Source organism: Podarcis bocagei (assembly GCF_964188305.1).
Source record: "Podarcis bocagei genome assembly, chromosome: 10".
NCBI classification, from domain to species: domain Eukaryota; kingdom Metazoa; phylum Chordata; class Lepidosauria; order Squamata; family Lacertidae; genus Podarcis; species Podarcis bocagei.
This window is the reverse complement of record NC_138135.1, coordinates 25402093-25419772: the sequence shown is the minus strand read 5'-3', so window position 1 is coordinate 25419772 and position 17680 is coordinate 25402093. Positions and strand designations below refer to the sequence as shown.

General features: G+C 45.7%; 1 long non-coding RNA gene across 1 annotated transcript; it reads right to left on the bottom strand.

Moving 5' to 3' along the window:
• Window positions 1-3914: 3914 nt before the first annotated feature.
• On the bottom strand, window positions 3915-10212 carry LOC308595392. The gene is made up of 2 exons (XR_014012025.1): window positions 9532-10212; window positions 3915-4038 (listed from the first exon to the last, which is right to left on the bottom strand). It is a non-coding gene; the product is annotated as an uncharacterized lncRNA (long non-coding RNA).
• Between the last annotated feature and the right edge of the window lie 7468 nt (window positions 10213-17680).

Genomic DNA, 17680 nt, shown 5'->3' with positions numbered 1-17680 from the left:
CCATTTGCACTGCAACCCAAGATTGAAGCAGAGCTGGATAAATTGGTCAAGCAGGGGCTTCAGTCTTGTTTGCTTTAATAAAGAAGTGTTACTAGAGAACTGTCTCCAGCATATTATGTCAAGAGAGCTGAAATCACAAACCCCACGTCACAACACAAAATATAAATACTTTTGGTGCCTGCTGAGAAGTAATGAAGGATGGGGAATTCCATTTCAGGGCACTACCACAGAAAAGGCCCTGTCCTGCATTACCACCAACCAAACTTCTTTTGGTGGTAGGACGGACAATAACAACTTGGAATATGACACAGTTTGTCCATGTGGTGCCTGTGCCCACAAAGCCTCTGAACCCTGCCTCATACCCTCTTGGTCATGACATGGAGCTGAAGGAGGAAGTTGGAAAAGTGACACTCTTTCCCACTTCCTCTTCCAACTCTATGTACTTCCCAAGGCTCAGATTAATATTACCTAAGTGACCGGACAGTGTGGCGTTCATGGCACTCTCTCAAAAAACCAAATATGCTCCTGGGCCTATAACATTCGGCAGTCCCAAGAATATAGTCTCAGCATATTGGCAGATTGACAGGGAAGAGGATGTCTTTCAGATATCTTGACCCAAAGCTTGTTAAGGCTTCTTGTTTGCCTTGGTACTTCTCCAAAGTGTCCCAAAATATTTGCAGTTTTATTTCACAATCTAGAATTTCAGTTCTCCTTTTGGTTTTCACAATTAACATGGGAAAAGGCAACTGCAGCCTGAGGGCAGCATAGAGAGCCAACAAACAAACAAACAAACCCCAAGAGAAAAATGATTTGGATTGAATTTTTTTTCTTTTTCTTAAAAAAAAGATGATTAAAATGCAAAGAGTGTACCTTATGACTTTTGGTACAGGGGAAGCAGTTGCTTTTGCACTTGGAACCCTTGTCTTCCCACCTCAGCATCTTTCCAGAGAACTGTGGAACAGGGAATTCATTGCCCCAAATAATAATAATAATAATAAATTGTGCTACACAGTGATTGGCAGGTTTCTTCTCTTATTGCCGTGGAAACCCAGACATCTCTATCAGACAAGAAGTTCAGGCAGACCCTGGGCCAAGGTGCAAATTGCTTTGATAGACCAAGAGAAGTGATAGCATCCCAGATCCAGAGGTAGACAATAGCTATTGTCATTTGTGTTGTTGTTCCAACAGCCCACCCCAAATACTGGGAGCTGGGGCAAATCAAGTCAAATGTTTTTATGACAGGCTGAGGCCCTTTCTAAAAACACATCTGCTAAAAACAGCACATTCTCTCTCGTTCCTTGCTAATATCTGCTCTGCTGTGATCTATGTATGTAACTTGACAGCTCGCACACTTTATTGCCAGTGCAGGATGGTTCAAGGGAAGTTTTTTTGTCATGTAGGTTTTGCATCTCTATTTCAGTCCTGTGGAAAGGCAGCGGGAACAAAGCACAGAGGGGAAGGGGCCACCGACTAGCAAACTGCCAGGCAGGGAAGGAGGAGGGGAGAAGTCAAACGCTCCTACATTTGCTGCAAGGCGTTTGAAGAATCCTCCCTGATTCCTATTATTATATTGTTTTAATTCTTTTGTGCTGCCATATTAAGACTGCGGCTGCAAGAAGGGGTTTTAGAACAAGACGGGAAACAGGGCTTCTTTAGCACAACTCCCCCGCCAACAAGCATTTATTGAAATTTAAACATACAATGAATTTTAGCTCTATTAAATATTTTGTTCACACGAAAAAGGATCATGTTCAAAAACAAAAGGGGGTCAAAATAGCATTGGCTTGTTTTCACACCTCTTTCCGTTATGGTGCTTTAAAAAGAATTCACAAGTTTTATTTTTATTTTGGCATTTCTGACAATGCTCAAATCATGTTGTTATAGAGAACCTTCCAGCCATAAACCAAAGAACATAGTCTGAAGAGAACTTCAAAAGGAGAGCAATTCTGACTCTCAAGATACCGGTACCGGTATAATCTATATAGTTTTAACGCTGTATAATGATAAAGTACTGTAATAAGACTCTCTGAACACACTAGAGTCCTATACCAATACCAAACATTATCACTATTAATAAAACTGCATAGCATCAAAAAAGGGCTCTTGAGTGTTCAAAGCAGTTCTCACACATTAATTCAGTAAACCTCACAACAGTTCTATAAGGAAGGCCAGTATTATTTCCTCTATTTAAAAAAAACCCTCAGGTGGTGAATCCTGAGAGAAATGGTGGCATAACAGAGCCACTAAGAGATGTACCATCATAGTCAAGGGAACCCTAATATCTGCAAAAATACAAAAACTCCTTTCTTTTTAAATTCTAAGGGGTAATGCCATCAACACCACACAGCCCAATGAGGACTGAGCATGTTTGACAGAGGCAGAACATTGGCTGTCAGCTGGAAAAGAGAAACAAGGAAGAGAGAGAGAGAGTGTGTATACTGCCTTTCTCACAAGGAATGCCTTTGTTAAATGTTGAAAAAGAGAAGCTCCTTTAGGAGGGAGCAGTGGTGTAGCATGGGGGGGGGGAGCACAGGGGCAGTTGCCCCAAGCACAAAATTGTTAGGGGGTGCAAAACACCCCGTGCTGCCTCAATACAGCTGTGTGCGTCCATCGCTGGGCTCCACTGAAAACTGCTTCTCCATGCGAACCATGAAGCAACCTCTCCAGACGACAGAATGACTCTTCTTATCTCTGCAGCTGCGATCCCCTAGGTGATGCAGACACTGTTAGGCTGTTGAATGTGCATGCATACTCCCTCCCTCTCCCGCTTCTGTGCGGCCCCGGGCACCGGCAACCCATGCTACACCACTGGGAGGGAGGGCTCCCTTATTATCCCTGTAGTGCAATAAGGGGCTGAGGAAGAGAGAGAACAAGTTATTATAGAAGACCAACTACTGGGCTAATGACAGTGGCAAGTTTTAAACTAGGGTCCATCTTGGGAAGTGTTTGCAAGTTTATAAATGATCCACAGAGACTGGGTTAGAAGGAACAAATTTTATTTAGAAGTGTGCTACTGGGAGTAAAACTGAGACTAGCCAGATACCCCTTAGCTTGCTTTCCTTGCTGGTCTCACCCAGAACTGAAGGTGTGTATGCAAGACTCACAAACAGGAGCAGGGGCTGGGCAGCCTGCCTGTAATTTGTAGCGGAGTACCCAATAAGTGATGGTGGAATGCAGACAGGAGAGCATCTGCAAGGATTTTTCCATGGGGGTTAGGTGGGGCAAAGTAAACAAACAGGCAGACATGCAGACATTGACATCAGAGAACAGGTCTACCTTTTCTGAGAGATCTGGTGCTGACAGCGTTATTTTGCCATATAGATCAGGTTCTAGTAAACGTACGGTGTGTGTTTAAAAGAAAGCCAGGGCTTATGGTTCATCGGGGTAAGAAGAGGCAACTGCCCCCCTGTGCTTGTCCATGAGGACAGACCCCAGAACAGGAAGGGGTTAGTGGATAAGGTACCTTATGTAGATTTCGAAGGCCACCCATGAAGCAGATATTTCTAGTCTGAATTCCAATTCCTTGAGACCCTTGTGAATCACCCTGTTGAGTTTGAAGCAGCCGGGAAGCTGTAGGAACTTGGACTTAAATTAATGGGGGAAAGCTGATGAATGGAAGAGGCTGTCAGTTTCCAAAGGAAATGCTTCTGTTCAGGAAGTGGAGTGAACATGAAGGAGTACCTGGCCTGTGTGTACTTAAAACTCTGGTGCACAGGAAGTTAGAGGGGCTTTGATGGGGCGCCAGTTGTGGGCCTTTTGTAACAGATTAATGTCCTGTATGAACTGACTGGCTTTACTATATTACAGGTCATCAAAGGAAGCAATAGAAAGATAGGATCACACGGCAAGGCTTGGAAGTGGAAACTGTTGGAAACATTTCATTAACAAAAAAGGAAACGAAAAGGCTACCAGTATTTTCCAGTAAATCTTTTAAATATGCATGAAGCACACATGGACTCTTTTTAATTAGATAACCTCTAGATTGGCGTTTTTAAGATGCAAATGCTCTTGATGTTTTTAAGGTACTTGAATGCTGTTCTGCAAAAACAAACAAACAAAAAACCTCTATTAATTTTAGAATCCACTGGTTTGTATGGCTATTTGTTATCAGCCGTGACTCCCGCTAATTGATTTACGAACCTCGATTAGCGATTTATGGCGCCCGGCACACTTCCGCTCGCAGCTCTTCTTCACGGCTCAGCAGAGTTTCGCACAGCGGTGTAAAACTGTCACGCAGGTTGATTCAGCTTCCAGACAAACACACAGAGAGTCCAGGTTTGTCTATTTACAGCTTTTATTACGGTATTCCCCAGGATTCTCCTGGACTGCTTGCAGCCATTTGTATGACTACTCCTTTTCCCTCACAGTACACAGTGAGACTGGCAAACCTTGCCCAAAGCTCCTCCCAAGCTTCTAAAATTGACGTCAGAATGGTGTGGCATCATGGGAAGAACTTAACCTGTTAAGTTCCAACTCCAACACCCCCCTTTGCCGCACCTTCTGACAAGACTCTTTTGAGTTCAACACCTTCCCCTTTGCCTTGTGCTCCTTCCCAGCATCTTTCCCAGGCACCTGTTGAACCCTTTCAACACTCCCAGAATCACACTGTGCGAATTTTGCCCACGCACTTGTCGCTTGGTACCTTTCAGGTGGAATGCCCTTTGTTGCGCGACTTGACCTTCTGGGCACAAACTCAGATGTTACCTCTGACTCACTGCCACCAGGAACTGTGTCCTCAGCCTCACGGGATTCCCCTTCTGACTTAAAACGTTTTCGAATCCTCTCCATTACACTCACAGGAGAACTGGGCTCGCTTTTGGGTGTTCTCTTAACCTGTGGAGAAACTACAGATACCTCCTCCTGTTCCTGACTTTGGTCAGTTACCTGATCGTCATCATCAGACTCAGTTTCTTCTTCCTCCCCCCCAGAATCTTCCTGTTCTGAATCAGAAAGACATTCTGAAAGAACATCACGCTTGACAGCAGGTTGTGACTTTTTATCCTGCTCATAGAACTCAGCGTGCTTGCTGATCAGTAACTTACTCTGATCACCTGATGGAAATGCAAACCTCCATGCACTTGCTGTTGGCTCATACCCACAGAAGATCATTTTCCGGAACTTGGATCCATCTGGCCCCTGCAACGCAGCAGGTACTGACACAGATGCATGTGACCCAAACCTGCGCAAAAAATGAATCCGGGGTTTCCTGCCATGCAACAGCCCAAACGGTGTGTCCCCTACCATGGAATTGTAGGTGCGATTCCAGGTGAAGCTCACATACTTGATTGCCTCCAGCCAAAACCTTGGAGGTAACCCAGAATCTTTCAGCAACACCTGTGCAGTTTTAACCAGAGCCTGACACTTGAGCTCTGCCTCCCCCCTCTGATTGGGTGAAGTCACTGTGTGACGTATCCCTTTCTTGCGAAAGTACTTCTGCAAAGCAGAACCTGTAAACTCAGCTCCTCTGTCACTTGTGACAGCCTGCACTTTGGTGGAAAACCTTACTTCTACCTCCTCAATCCAACATTTGATCAGCTGTGCTGCATCATCCTTGGATTTGAGACCGTGAGTCCAGGAATTCTGTGTAAAATTATCCTGCATCGAGAGCAGAAACCTTGACCCTCCCAGACTTGGTTCCTTTACCGGACCCCACAAATCTATGTGAATTTGTTCAAAAGGCCTAGTGGTTATCCTCTCAACCTTTGGATAACTGCATCCTTTTACCTTTGCCAGCTTGCAAGTTTCACAACTTACAGCTTGTCCACATTCTGAAATCTTACACCCTTTAGAAACTTCTGGCAGCACCTGTAGTTCTTCTAGAGAACTATGGGCTGTTCGTGTATGCCAAGCATGAACACATGAATCATGATTGGGAATTGTAGCACGCAGTGCTTGTGCTTTTTCAACCTTCCCATCACCCTCCAGAGACGTTTTAAGAATGAAGAGATCATTCTGCCCCTTGTTAACCTTGGCAAGCATCCTCCCTCCTTTGGAGATTGTGCACACATCACCTTGAAAACAAACCGTAAATCCCTTTTTCAGTAAATAAGGCACAGACAAAAGACAGTGGTGCATCCCAGGAACGGTACAACACTCCAGCGTTTCCTGCAAAACAGCAAAATTCAAATTTACAACATTTTTTATATTTCCTTTCTGTCCATTTGCAAACAGTACAGTTTTCCCGGCAGGTATTGCCGTGCAGTTCCACCTCTCAACAGCAGGTGTCTCTGGAATCAAATTGCGATTAGCTGCAGAGTCAATAATAAAACTTAGCTCCTCTGGGCTTGTGTCACAGCTGTCTTCAGACAAAGCCAAACTAGCTGTTATCTTGTACGTCTCCTCACGTTGTTTTCCACGTCCTCCTCTTGCGTTCCCATGCTGGCCACCTCTCCCAGACTGGTTCCCATGGAAACCCGACTGGTTCCCATGATAGGTGTCCTTGAAGCCTTCCTGTCTTGCCTCTCTGCTCCGGTGGGGGCAATCTCGACGCAAATGTCCCGCTGCTTTACACACGTAGCAACGACGAACTCCAGTGGAAAAACACTGCCTGGGGCTCTTTTTAGCTGGCCTGGCCCTCCTTCTTCCGGAAAAGCACTCCTTGCCAGATCCGCCCCCCTCGAACTGCCGCTTCATTCCAGCAGGTTCAGTGGAAAACTTTTCAAACTTGCCTTTGGAACTTTCCGCCCCCCCGACTTGCTCACTAGCACTCCTTGAGGCTAAATCATCAGGAACAGGGACTGCAGCCATCTCTAGGCTCTTAGTTTCTATTTGCCCTTGGCCTCCTGCTGAGCCTTCACACAGACGTTTCAGCACACGCCAAGCCTCACACGCAGATTCAACGCCCTCCAGGTGCTGTTGCAACTTAGCATGAACACCTGCTCTTAACATGCAGACCTCAGCTCTCATAGCTTTCTCCCTCTGCATTTTCTCCTCCAGAGAAACAGACTTTAGCTTTCCTGCATCTCTGTCCACCAGTTGCACTGGTTCCCTCTGGGAAATGTCCCAAACTTCCGTGGCCATGAACCACGCCCTCACCCTTTTTGTCCAGGTATTCCACGCTTGGACGGTGAGTTCCTCAAGCTGTTCAAACGGAGCTTGAATCACCTCCTGGCCATCTGCCATCTTCCCCCGGGGCCCAGCGTACTCACGTAAACAACCAGCCGCTCTTCAGCTCCCGGTTTAGCAGATCAGCTCTCCTGCCTCTCACAATTCCAGGCAGAACTTCAAGCTGGCATCAGCATCGTCGTCAGCTTGCCTTTCAAACGTTAGGCACAGCTCCTGCACAGCGTCTTTCAGCTTGCTTGCCTGCTTGCCTCAGATTCCTGCCTCCCGTTCTCCAAAGGCGCCCCAAGCTGTACTCACAAGATTTCCAGCTCCCCTGGCGTGGAGAAACGATTCCTTGCAGCCTCCCGTGACAGGTTTACAAGCGATGATTAAGGACATCCATAACCTATGGCTATTTGTTATCAGCCGTGACTCCCGCTAATTGATTTACGAACCTCGATTAGCGATTTATGGCGCCCGGCACACTTCCGCTCGCAGCTCTTCTTCACGGCTCAGCAGAGTTTCGCACAGCGGTGTAAAACTGTCACGCAGGTTGATTCAGCTTCCAGACAAACACACAGAGAGTCCAGGTTTGTCTATTTACAGCTTTTATTCCGGTATTCCCCAGGATTCTCCTGGACTGCTTGCAGCCATTTGTATGACTACTCCTTTTCCCTCACAGTACACAGTGAGACTGGCAAACCTTGCCCAAAGCTCCTCCCAAGCTTCTAAAATTGACGTCAGAATGGTGTGGCATCATGGGAAGAACTTAACCTGTTAAGTTCCAACTCCAACAGTTTGTAACCCACAACCTGCCTTTGTGCAGCAAGCAGCTAGAACTATTTCCAGGTAAACAGTGCAGGCTGGCAACAGATTCCTTAAAGGAAAACAGGCACTACACCAATTTAAAACTTGCTTAAATTTCATTATCAAACTATCCCATTTAAGACAGTAGGTTCATGGCTTGATCTAGGCAGAGGGGACGATAGTTGCATTGTACACAAAATATGCTAAGGTTTTGGTTGGGTTTTTTTACTGGCAATGCTTTGGCAAGTTTTCAAGTTACACAGAACAGTTTATCAAGGGCTGGTGTTCTGAATAACTATCAGGTGTACAATCCTGGTTAGCAGATGGTTTTCATGGAGGGAGCAGCATTAATGTAAAGGAAATGGATGGGGAATGGTCAAGTTCTCACTTAAAGAAACCGTGGCCCTTCTTTCTTGTTAGACTGTGACTACAGCTCCCATCATCCGTGGCTATAGGACCTGCTGGGTGGAGCTAATCGGAGATGGAGTCCAACAACATTTGGAGGGGCACAGGTATCCCCTCCTTGCCATAAGTGAACTGCTTAACAAGTTCTGTTGCTACAGACACTGTTTCCTTCAGACCTTCGGACCATTTTTCACTTTTAAGATATAATAATAATAATAATAATAATAATAATAATAATAATAATAATAATAATAATAATTTTATTTATACCCTGCCCTCCCCAGCCAAGACTGGGCTCAGGGCAGCTAACACCAAGTATAAAAACAATTGATTAAAATACAACTTAAAAACAAGATTAAAGTACAACAAGAAAATGCAGCCTCATTTTCAGAAACAGGAATGATAACAGGAAGGCTATGATGAGGCTCCTTTCAACATGCAACCAGAAGAAGCTCTTTATGCACCAGCTGATGCTTCTGAATAAGAGGTACCACTGCATTTAATCATTCTGTGCTGGTCCAGTTCTGGACACAGTCAAAAAGCTCTGGCTTGGTTCCATAGACTGAAAGTTAATCAAACTCACAGAATCATAGAGTTGGAAGGGACCCTCAGAATCATCTACACCAGTGTTTTCCGAACTTAAGTCTCCAGCAGTTTTTTGGCTACAATTCCCATCATCCCTGGCAACCGGTACTGCTAGCTAGAGACGTTGGGGAACACTGATCTAGTCCATCCCCCTGCAATGCAGGAATATGTAACTGTCCTATATGGGGATCGAACCTGCAACCTTGGCGTTATCAGCACCACGCTCTAACCAACTGCGCTATCTGGGCTGACCTACAGCAAGAACAAGTGCACAATATAAGTCATCATTCCTTAAGTCCCTTAAGTCCCACTGATAATATAGTCGGGATCCAAGCCTACGTATTCTGGAATTCCCATTGTTTTTGAGATAACAGAAGAGACACTAAGGGGAGGGGGTAACTTCCAAGCCCATGGGCTCTGATATGGTCAAAGATTACCCAGACAGCCAGAGAGGGATCTGAATACAAATGGTATACACTAGGCCCAGAGGATCCTTTCAGCAGCTCTAGTGGTTTGCAAGAAAAATGCTAATGCAACAGGCTTGTTCACATGAAACGTAATCGCAAACGGAAGTATCCCAAGCCAGGGTTGCAAAGGCTATCAGTGTGCATCGCACGGGTCAAACACTCATCAATAAAGAAGAAATATTTTCTGGGAAAAATCTGATCCCTGCGGACACCTTTGATTTACCGTCTCCTCTATCTGTGCTGTAAATTGATCTCTCGCCGACTTCCCATCTCCTCTCAAATGGAACCAGCTTCCGCCTGGGTGCTACGAGAGTCATTTACATTGACAAGTGTATCCAGCTCAGGAATCAGTGAATCTCTTTTCTCTCGCTCAACAAAACAGCTTTTGTGCCTTTAAAGCCTGGAGCAGTCTATGATTTCAGCAGGAGACATTCTGTCTAAAAGTCAGCTCTGCTTGGCTTTCTGAATGAGAGGAGTGGATTTGTCAAGACAGGAAGCACAGCGTTTCCTTTGTGCCTGGAAGTTGCCACTGCGTCAGGCGCGCTGTTGCATCCAGTGGCCTATTTTCCCCCCACCATGAATTATGTCACTTTAAAAATTAATGTCCTCATGCCGCTCAGCAGATTCCAAGTGTCTAAGCTGGTGAGCACAGATCTTTTTGTTATGACTATCGTGGGCAAAGAGATTGGCCCAGTTTCCTTTAATGGTTGGTAGGAGACCTCCTTACCAGCAGAGGCACCAACTTGCGAGGAAGATGAGGGGGCAATGATGTGTGTGTGATATCACAATGCGATGTCAGGAGGAACCAGGGGGCAAAGCCTACCGCGGCGGCAGCGTGGCTTCAATGACTGGTGGCTCCTCCTCTCTGGTGCTCGGCCTCCTTCTGCTGCCACCGCCAACGGCTAGGGGCTGCTTCCTTCTCCCCTTCTGTGACAGGAGGAGGAGAAGGAGTCTTTAACATTGGGGGTTCCAGTCTCCCCCAAATGATTGGGGGCCCTAAAGAGCTGGGCCCCTAGGAATTGGCACTTTTGCTTGCCAGTCTGTAGCCACAGGGGGAACAGGAATATTCTATGCCCTTTCTGTTTATATGGCCTTTTAATCTTTTATTCAGAGATATAAAGCAACATGTACAGACCACATTCAATCCCAACAGGTATTCAAGATGGTGTTCTCCAGATGTTGGAGGACTCTAAGTCCCATCATCCCAGCCAGCATGGCCAGGTAGCCAGGAATGATGGGAGTTGGAGTCCAGCAACATCTGAAGGGAATCAGGTTGATTACACCTGTTCTATCCAATGGCTAAGTCAAACTGGCATTGCTACTGCCTTCCCATCTTCTGGCCAACAAATACAAAGGCACTGGGATTACTGGCAAGTGTTGATCATACGTTTTAATTTTTTTATAAAATGGTGGTGGTTTTATTTATTGTTGCCTTTATATTTACCCTTCTTCCGAGGAGCTCCAGGTAGCTTTTTCTCCTCACAACAACTCTGTGAGGCAGGCTGAGAGACAGTGACTGGCCCAAGGAGCTCCAGCTGTCGTTCCCAAGGTAGTTACCGTATTTTTTGCACCATAACACTCACTTTTTTCCTCCTAGAAAGTAAGGGGAAATGTCTGTGCGTGTTATGGAGGAAATGCCTACGGGTGGCATGCCTACAGATTTTCCTCCTCTAAAAACTACGTGCGTGTTATGGTCGGGTGCGTGTTATAGAGCGAAAAATACGGTAACAATTCATCCTCCTTCACAGGGAATTTTAGCTCCCCTGAAAGTCTCCTAAGGACTCGAAGCATCCTTAACAAATTGCAGCTCCCAGAATTCTCTGAGGGAAGCCAAGGCTGTTTATAGTGGTATCATAGTGTTTTAAATGTATGGTGTACATGTGGTCGACAAATGTGCGAGTGCGGGGAAAGTGAGATTGTGTCTGGTGGCCATCTTCCCCTCATTGTTCACACACCTGCTGGCTGCGTTACCTGGTGGCCACATTACAGACTTATGACTAGCGCATGTAGTCCTTTTCTCCCCTCATGCATTCACTGAATACACAGACAGTTCGCTAAAGACAGGCTACTGGTGTTGTGCAAGCATATGCACACGGATTACCCCTCTCCGCCCTGAGCTAGTTCATTAGCTCCTCATGCATGCTAGCTTTAGCAGTGTTGAACAAGACATTTTACTTCCTACTTCCTAGAGAGCCATCTCTCACATAGTGCAGCAACTCACCCAGGTTTCCCACTTAGATGGAGCATGCCCAGTTGGACCCACAAGCACCAGTTCTCTGACAGGCATAGCTGTATACCTATAGGATATACTCACTGCTGAATGCCTGTTTCTCACATTCACACTTTAATATTTCTAGATTTCTCACTAAAAAAAGAACTCCAGTATCCTTAATCCAAGTGTGTATATGAAGACCCATCTTCAAATGCAGTAATTCAGCTTACATTTAGGCAGTAGCAAATTTAATATGAGTGCATTTCTTGTAGTGACCAAAGAAAACAGCCAGTCTTTAAATGTCTGCCTGACCAAAGAGGAGAGGTCGGAGGATGCATGCTGCTTGCATTATTCTTAATTATTCCCAATGCACTGGCTAAGGCACTATAACTTGGTTTGTAATCCAATATTTGTAAGAAACTGAAATTCAGTTCAATCAAGCCCTTGCAATACCCCTAGCTTTGTTGACTTTAAGCCCACTAAGGACTATGATTTTGGTAATATTTCACACGATGCACCAATTATCCAGCCTGCAATTAGGCGGGCAACAACAACGACAGCTTTAAAGCCCAGGGGACACTTAATCCATAGAGGTTCTGTTTTTCCCCCCTTTTCAATTGCAAGAGAAAAACTCTAAATGATATAATTCTATGGCTAACTAGGAACTTGTCTAATACCAAGTCAGAGATCCATCTAGGACTGTCTGCATGAAGGCTGTGTTCATGTTCCTCTGCATTTCCTGCAAGGTGTTTTTAATCCGTGTTCACACATTACCCAACATGCATATGTATCTTCTTGTTGTTTAGTCGTTTAGTTGTGTCCGACTCTTCGTGACCCCATGGACCAGAGCACGCCAGGCACTCCTGTCTTCCACTGCCTCCCGCAGTTTGGTCAAACTCATGCTGGTAGCTTCGAGAACACTGCGCAACCATCTCTGTCATCCCCTTCTCCTTGTGCCCTCCATCTTTCCCAACATCAGGGTCTTTTCCAGGGAGTCTTCTCTTCTCATGAGGTGGCCAAAGTATTGGAGCCTCAGCTTCACGATCTGTCCTTCCAGTGAGCACTCAGGGCTGATTTCCTTAAGAATGGAGAGGTTTGATCTTCTTGCAGTCCATGGGACTCTCTAGAGTCTCCTCCAACACCATAATTCAAAATAAAACACAGACAACTCCAGCAGACTGAGTGAACAAGACCAATAGTGGTCCAACGGACAAGAAGGCGGTTTCTGCACATTCTGTAGAGAGGGAAGTGAGGGGGAAATGGGGCTTGTCAACCTGGAGAGGCATCAGGGAAAATGCAACAGGAAGGCCAGTGGGGTACAACCCTCATAATTTAACGAATAGTTCCCAGTGTGTTTCATTTCTCTTTTGTGAGAGGGAATTAAAAAGGTAAAGGGACCCCTGACCATTAGCTCCAGTCGCGGACGACTCTGGGGTTGCGGCGCTCATCTCGCTTTACTGGCCAAGGGAGCCAGCGTACAGCTTCCGGCTCATGTGGCCAGCATGATTAAGCTGCTTCTGGGGAACCAGAGCAGCACACGGAAATGCCGTTTACCTTCCCGCCAGTGTGGTACCTATTTATCTACCTGACTTTGATGTGCTTTCGAACTGCTAGGTGGGCAGGAGCAGGGACCAAACAACGGGAGCTCACCCTGTTGCGGGGATTCGAACCACCAACCTTCTGATCGGCAAGCCCTAGGCTCTGTGGTTTAACCCAGAGCGCCCCCCGCGTCCCTGAGTGGGAATCACTCAGCAGTTAAATAGAAACTCAGCTGCGTCTCCTACTAAGCATTTCATTGATGAAGCGGCTGTGGTTTCAAGTATGAAACTGTACTCCCCTGTAAATAATGAAGATATCTAAAATCTGCCGGGACCTGTTGACAAAAATGCAGTCGCACTTCATTAGCTTTGCATGTTGCATTTCTCCCCCTTGTCTGACCTACAGCAGACTTGAATAGATATGGATTTGCATGGCACTTATAAAGAGAACGGGGGATATCAAGGCCTAGTGAAAGATTAAGGGACTTATAGTTGCCTATAGCAGACCTGACTTCACAAAAAAATTAACTAGATAGATAGATAGATAGATAGATAGATAGATAGATATTAGAGATAGAGAGAGATGGTTGTACTTGGTTTATTAGGGATCGCAGGATTTGTAATGTAAACGGAATTTGCTTATGTCTGTGCTTCTACAGAGAGCTTGGTCTCTCTGGGAATAGGGTTATCACAGGTCATTGTGCCATTGCAATGCTTAGTCCAGTGCCCAGCTGACATTTGTGTCCATGAGCAATACCTACTACAGGAGCAGAGCAGATCTGGAGCACCAAGAAGCTCAATGAGGAGCTGTACAGCATCACCTTGGAGGGCACTAGGTTAGAGAAGGTTGCTCTAGATCAGGGTTTGCCAAACTTGGGTCTCCAGCTGCTATGGGACTACAGTTCCCATCATCCCTGACAACTGCTCCTGCTAGCTAGGGATGATGGTGATATAAGTAAAAAAACCCTGCTCCTTTTCCCTTCTGGGGTACCCAAGAGCCCGTATAGAGTCCTTCTGTAGGTTCTGTATCGGTAGGAGAAAATAACAGAGACCAACCAGAGAATATTGAGAAGCAAAGCAGCTGGAAAGCCTGATCTTGATTAACTGTTGCAACTAGGTCCTCACTCACCACACACAGGAGGGAGGAGGAACCCAGAACAATGGTGTGCAAGCCCTTATATAGACATTTTAAATTGCCCACCCTGGAGTACAAGACCACCCCCAGAAACATCATACATACATCACAGAAGGGGTGTAGCCCAAGACCACCCCCCAGATACATCATACGTATATTACAGAAAAGGCGGTCTACAACAGAAATCTGAGTGCGTTGTTTATCTCCTGTCTGGCAAGTTACCTGATTGCATTATCTGGATTTTGGCCACTCTTTTGTTATTATAACTACTTAATTCCTGAATCTAGGTCACAGGTCACAGGTCACAGGCTCACACCCTCTTCATATCTTGAATGTGCCCTTAAGACAGGATTTGTGAGGAAAGAGACAATGGGGAGGTTTCCCACTTTGACCTTGCAGATAAATATTTGAGGTCAATTTGTTCAGGACCTAATCTGTGGGGTTTCAGACATGTGGTTTATAGTTATGAACATTTAATTTTTTTATATATGACCTTAAAATTCTTATAACAATGGGACTTGTAGTCCAACAGCAGCTGGGGACCCACGTTTGGGAAACCCTGATCTAGGTCCAGGGGCAGAACAGCAAACAGTGATCCTGCCCTTCATGTCAAGGTAAGTTTGCTGTAAACCACGTCAATCTTTCTTTTTATGAATAGCAGTAGGCAAATGCTTTAAAAGTGCATTGGGTGTCCCTTAAATGTTTGGTGTGAATCTGTCCTTGGGGTATCAGCATTCTAAGGGCTCAAGTCTGAAAATGCAGGATGCTCAGTTTACATGTATGAGTGTATGAGAGTGTGTGTGTGTGTGTGTGTGTGTGTGTGTGTGTGTGTGTGTGTTAAGATGTATGTATGGGAGTTGCTTTTGACTGTTTTTCAACTGAAGCTGCTGAGAGCTGAACTGTGTCCCCTGGGGTGTTTCCGTGTAAGATTAGGGTTGGGTGACAGTTCTGAATGGCAAAGCCACAGGTCATGTTACAAAGTAAACGCCTCCAAGGTACCAGCCCCGGTATGTGTCAGACAAACGAGACCGCTAATTTGATCATTAAACACTCCATGCCTTTAAAAGAGAGTCAGCAAGAGGTTGCCGTCCCCACCAGTGACCTGGAAAAGCAAACATCCTGAGGCTATTTGCTGCTTCGCTGGTTACATTTTCCCCACATAGAGATAAGAATCTCTGAAGGTAGGAAGTGCTCCATCCTGAGTCAGACCATGGACCCGTCACAGTTCAGGATTGCCTTGTCAACTGGCAGTGACTTGCCAGGGTTCAGGACAGGACTCTTCACCAGCGGGTTCACCAACAACCTAGATGGCTCAGCTGGTAGAACATAAGACTCTTAATCTCAGATTCATGGGTTTGAGCCCCAGGGTGGGACAAAGACTCTTCCAGTTCTACAATTCTATGAAACGCCTACCTGGAGATAGCACTGAAAATGCACAACTTCATGAATATTATAGAATGGCGAATGAACGCAAAGCTCACCAGGCAGGGCTTGGCCACTTCCCTCTCAGCCTCACCTCTGTCTCCCTCCTTTCTCCAAACATCAGCTCTCAGCTCGCCTCGCTCTCCATAGCGAAGCTCCACACTTAGTTGGCAGGTCCTAGAAAACTGGCTGCACCTCTTTCTCTTCTTTATCAATTTTCCTTGACCAAAACAGTAGGGTTTTTTTTGCTGCGGTGCTGTGTGTGGTGGTCAGTTCAGCGGAATCCCATCCTTGTTGCCAGTGAAATATACTCAGAGTCGAGTGTGGATTTCATGCTCTTTATTCAGCTCATAGTAGTGAGGAATGCGAGTTCCCCCGAAATGTCTGCTTTATATACATTATTTACACAATGGGCCCCACATGATTGGCTAATTCTGGGATTCTCCTGTAGGCCAATCAGGTTGCGGATTCACTTCCACCTGGAGTTGGATTGGGTGGCTCCTGCGGACCAATCAGACTGCTGCATTCTGGATCCTATTGTTCTGGGATCAATCAGACTGCTGCATTCTGAATCCTATTGTTCTAGGGCCAGTCAGACTGCTGCATTCTGAATCCTATTGTTCTAGGACCAATCAGACTGCTGCATTTTGGATCCTATTCAACTCAATACATAACACTGTGTGTGTGTGTGTGTGTGTCTAGTTATCTTGGAGGCAATTCGGCTACACCTGGGCATTCTGGGATGTGTGTGTGACCTTTAGCCCCCTCCTTCCCCTCTCAACCAGGGTCCTTGATTCAACAGCTGGACCGAATGCTCAGTGTTGGTTAAAATACAGCTTTGCTCCCGTATTGGACAGATATGTCCTTCATTCCCTTGGTTTTGTCTGCCTGATCCATTTAGCAGAACTTCAGAAGATAAATGGTCTCTCGTCTTGGGTTTGTGCCTTGTCTGTAACTCCCAGGCCTTGTCTCCCTGCAGGGGCCGTTAAGTTCTCTGCCAGAAGGCAAGTAATGACTATTTTGAAAAAGGGAGATAGATAGTAATGAAGGTACGACAGGTTGGACTCTTTGCGTTGTATTACTCCCTCATGCTTTTATTGCCAAGGAAGGCATTCTGCCACATCCACTCCTCTTTGCTCTTTCCTTCTTTTTACTTGGGTGGATCTGTCTACATGAAGAAGACCGCCTGAGTTAAGACAGGTTGCCTCACTTCAAAAACAGAGCATTCAGGGAAGCGAAGACCTTACCGTGGTATGAAAGCAAGGCCGTGAACTATCTCTCTGGAAAGAAAGAAGGAGAAATCCTCCAAGGATGTAAGCCTGGCACTCTCCTGCTCTGTAAAAGAGAGCTGGAGGCAATCTGTACTTTTTGCAGCTGTATTAAAACGCGAGGGGGAGGGGGAGAACCCGAATCTCTGTCTCTATTTATTACATTCATATCCTACCTTTCCTCAAGGCAGTATACAGGGTCCTTCTCAAAGGCAGTCACTTTATACATCATCATCAACAGCAACAAAGGAAACATATCACCCCAAAGAGGACAACAATTCGCATTTGCTAAATCGATGCACACGTGCAAATTTAGAAGTACGGTAATGACTGTAATCTGGATAGAAATATATTTTGCCACAGTGGAGAAGACAGCGACTAGGGTCACACTCACAACATGCTTTTAAGGGACAACGGTGCCATTTAGGCAGTCATGGCTTCCCCCAAAGAATTCTGGGAGCTTTCCTTGGTTAAGGGTGCTGTTTTAGAGACCCCTAACCTCCTGGCAAATAGAAGGCGAAGAAATGGAGGCAGTGAGCGATTTTACTTTCTTGGGCTCCATGATCACTGCAGATGGTGACAGCAGTCACGAAATTAAAAGACACCTGCTTCTTGGGAGAAAAGCAATGACAAACCTAGATAGCATCTTAAAAAGCAGAGACATCACCTTGCCAACAAAGGTCCGTATAGTTAATGCTATGGTTTCCCCAGTGGTGATGTAGGGAAGTGAGAGCTGGACCATAAAGAAGGCTGATCGCCGAAGAATTGATGCCTTTGAATTATGGTGCCTGAGGAGA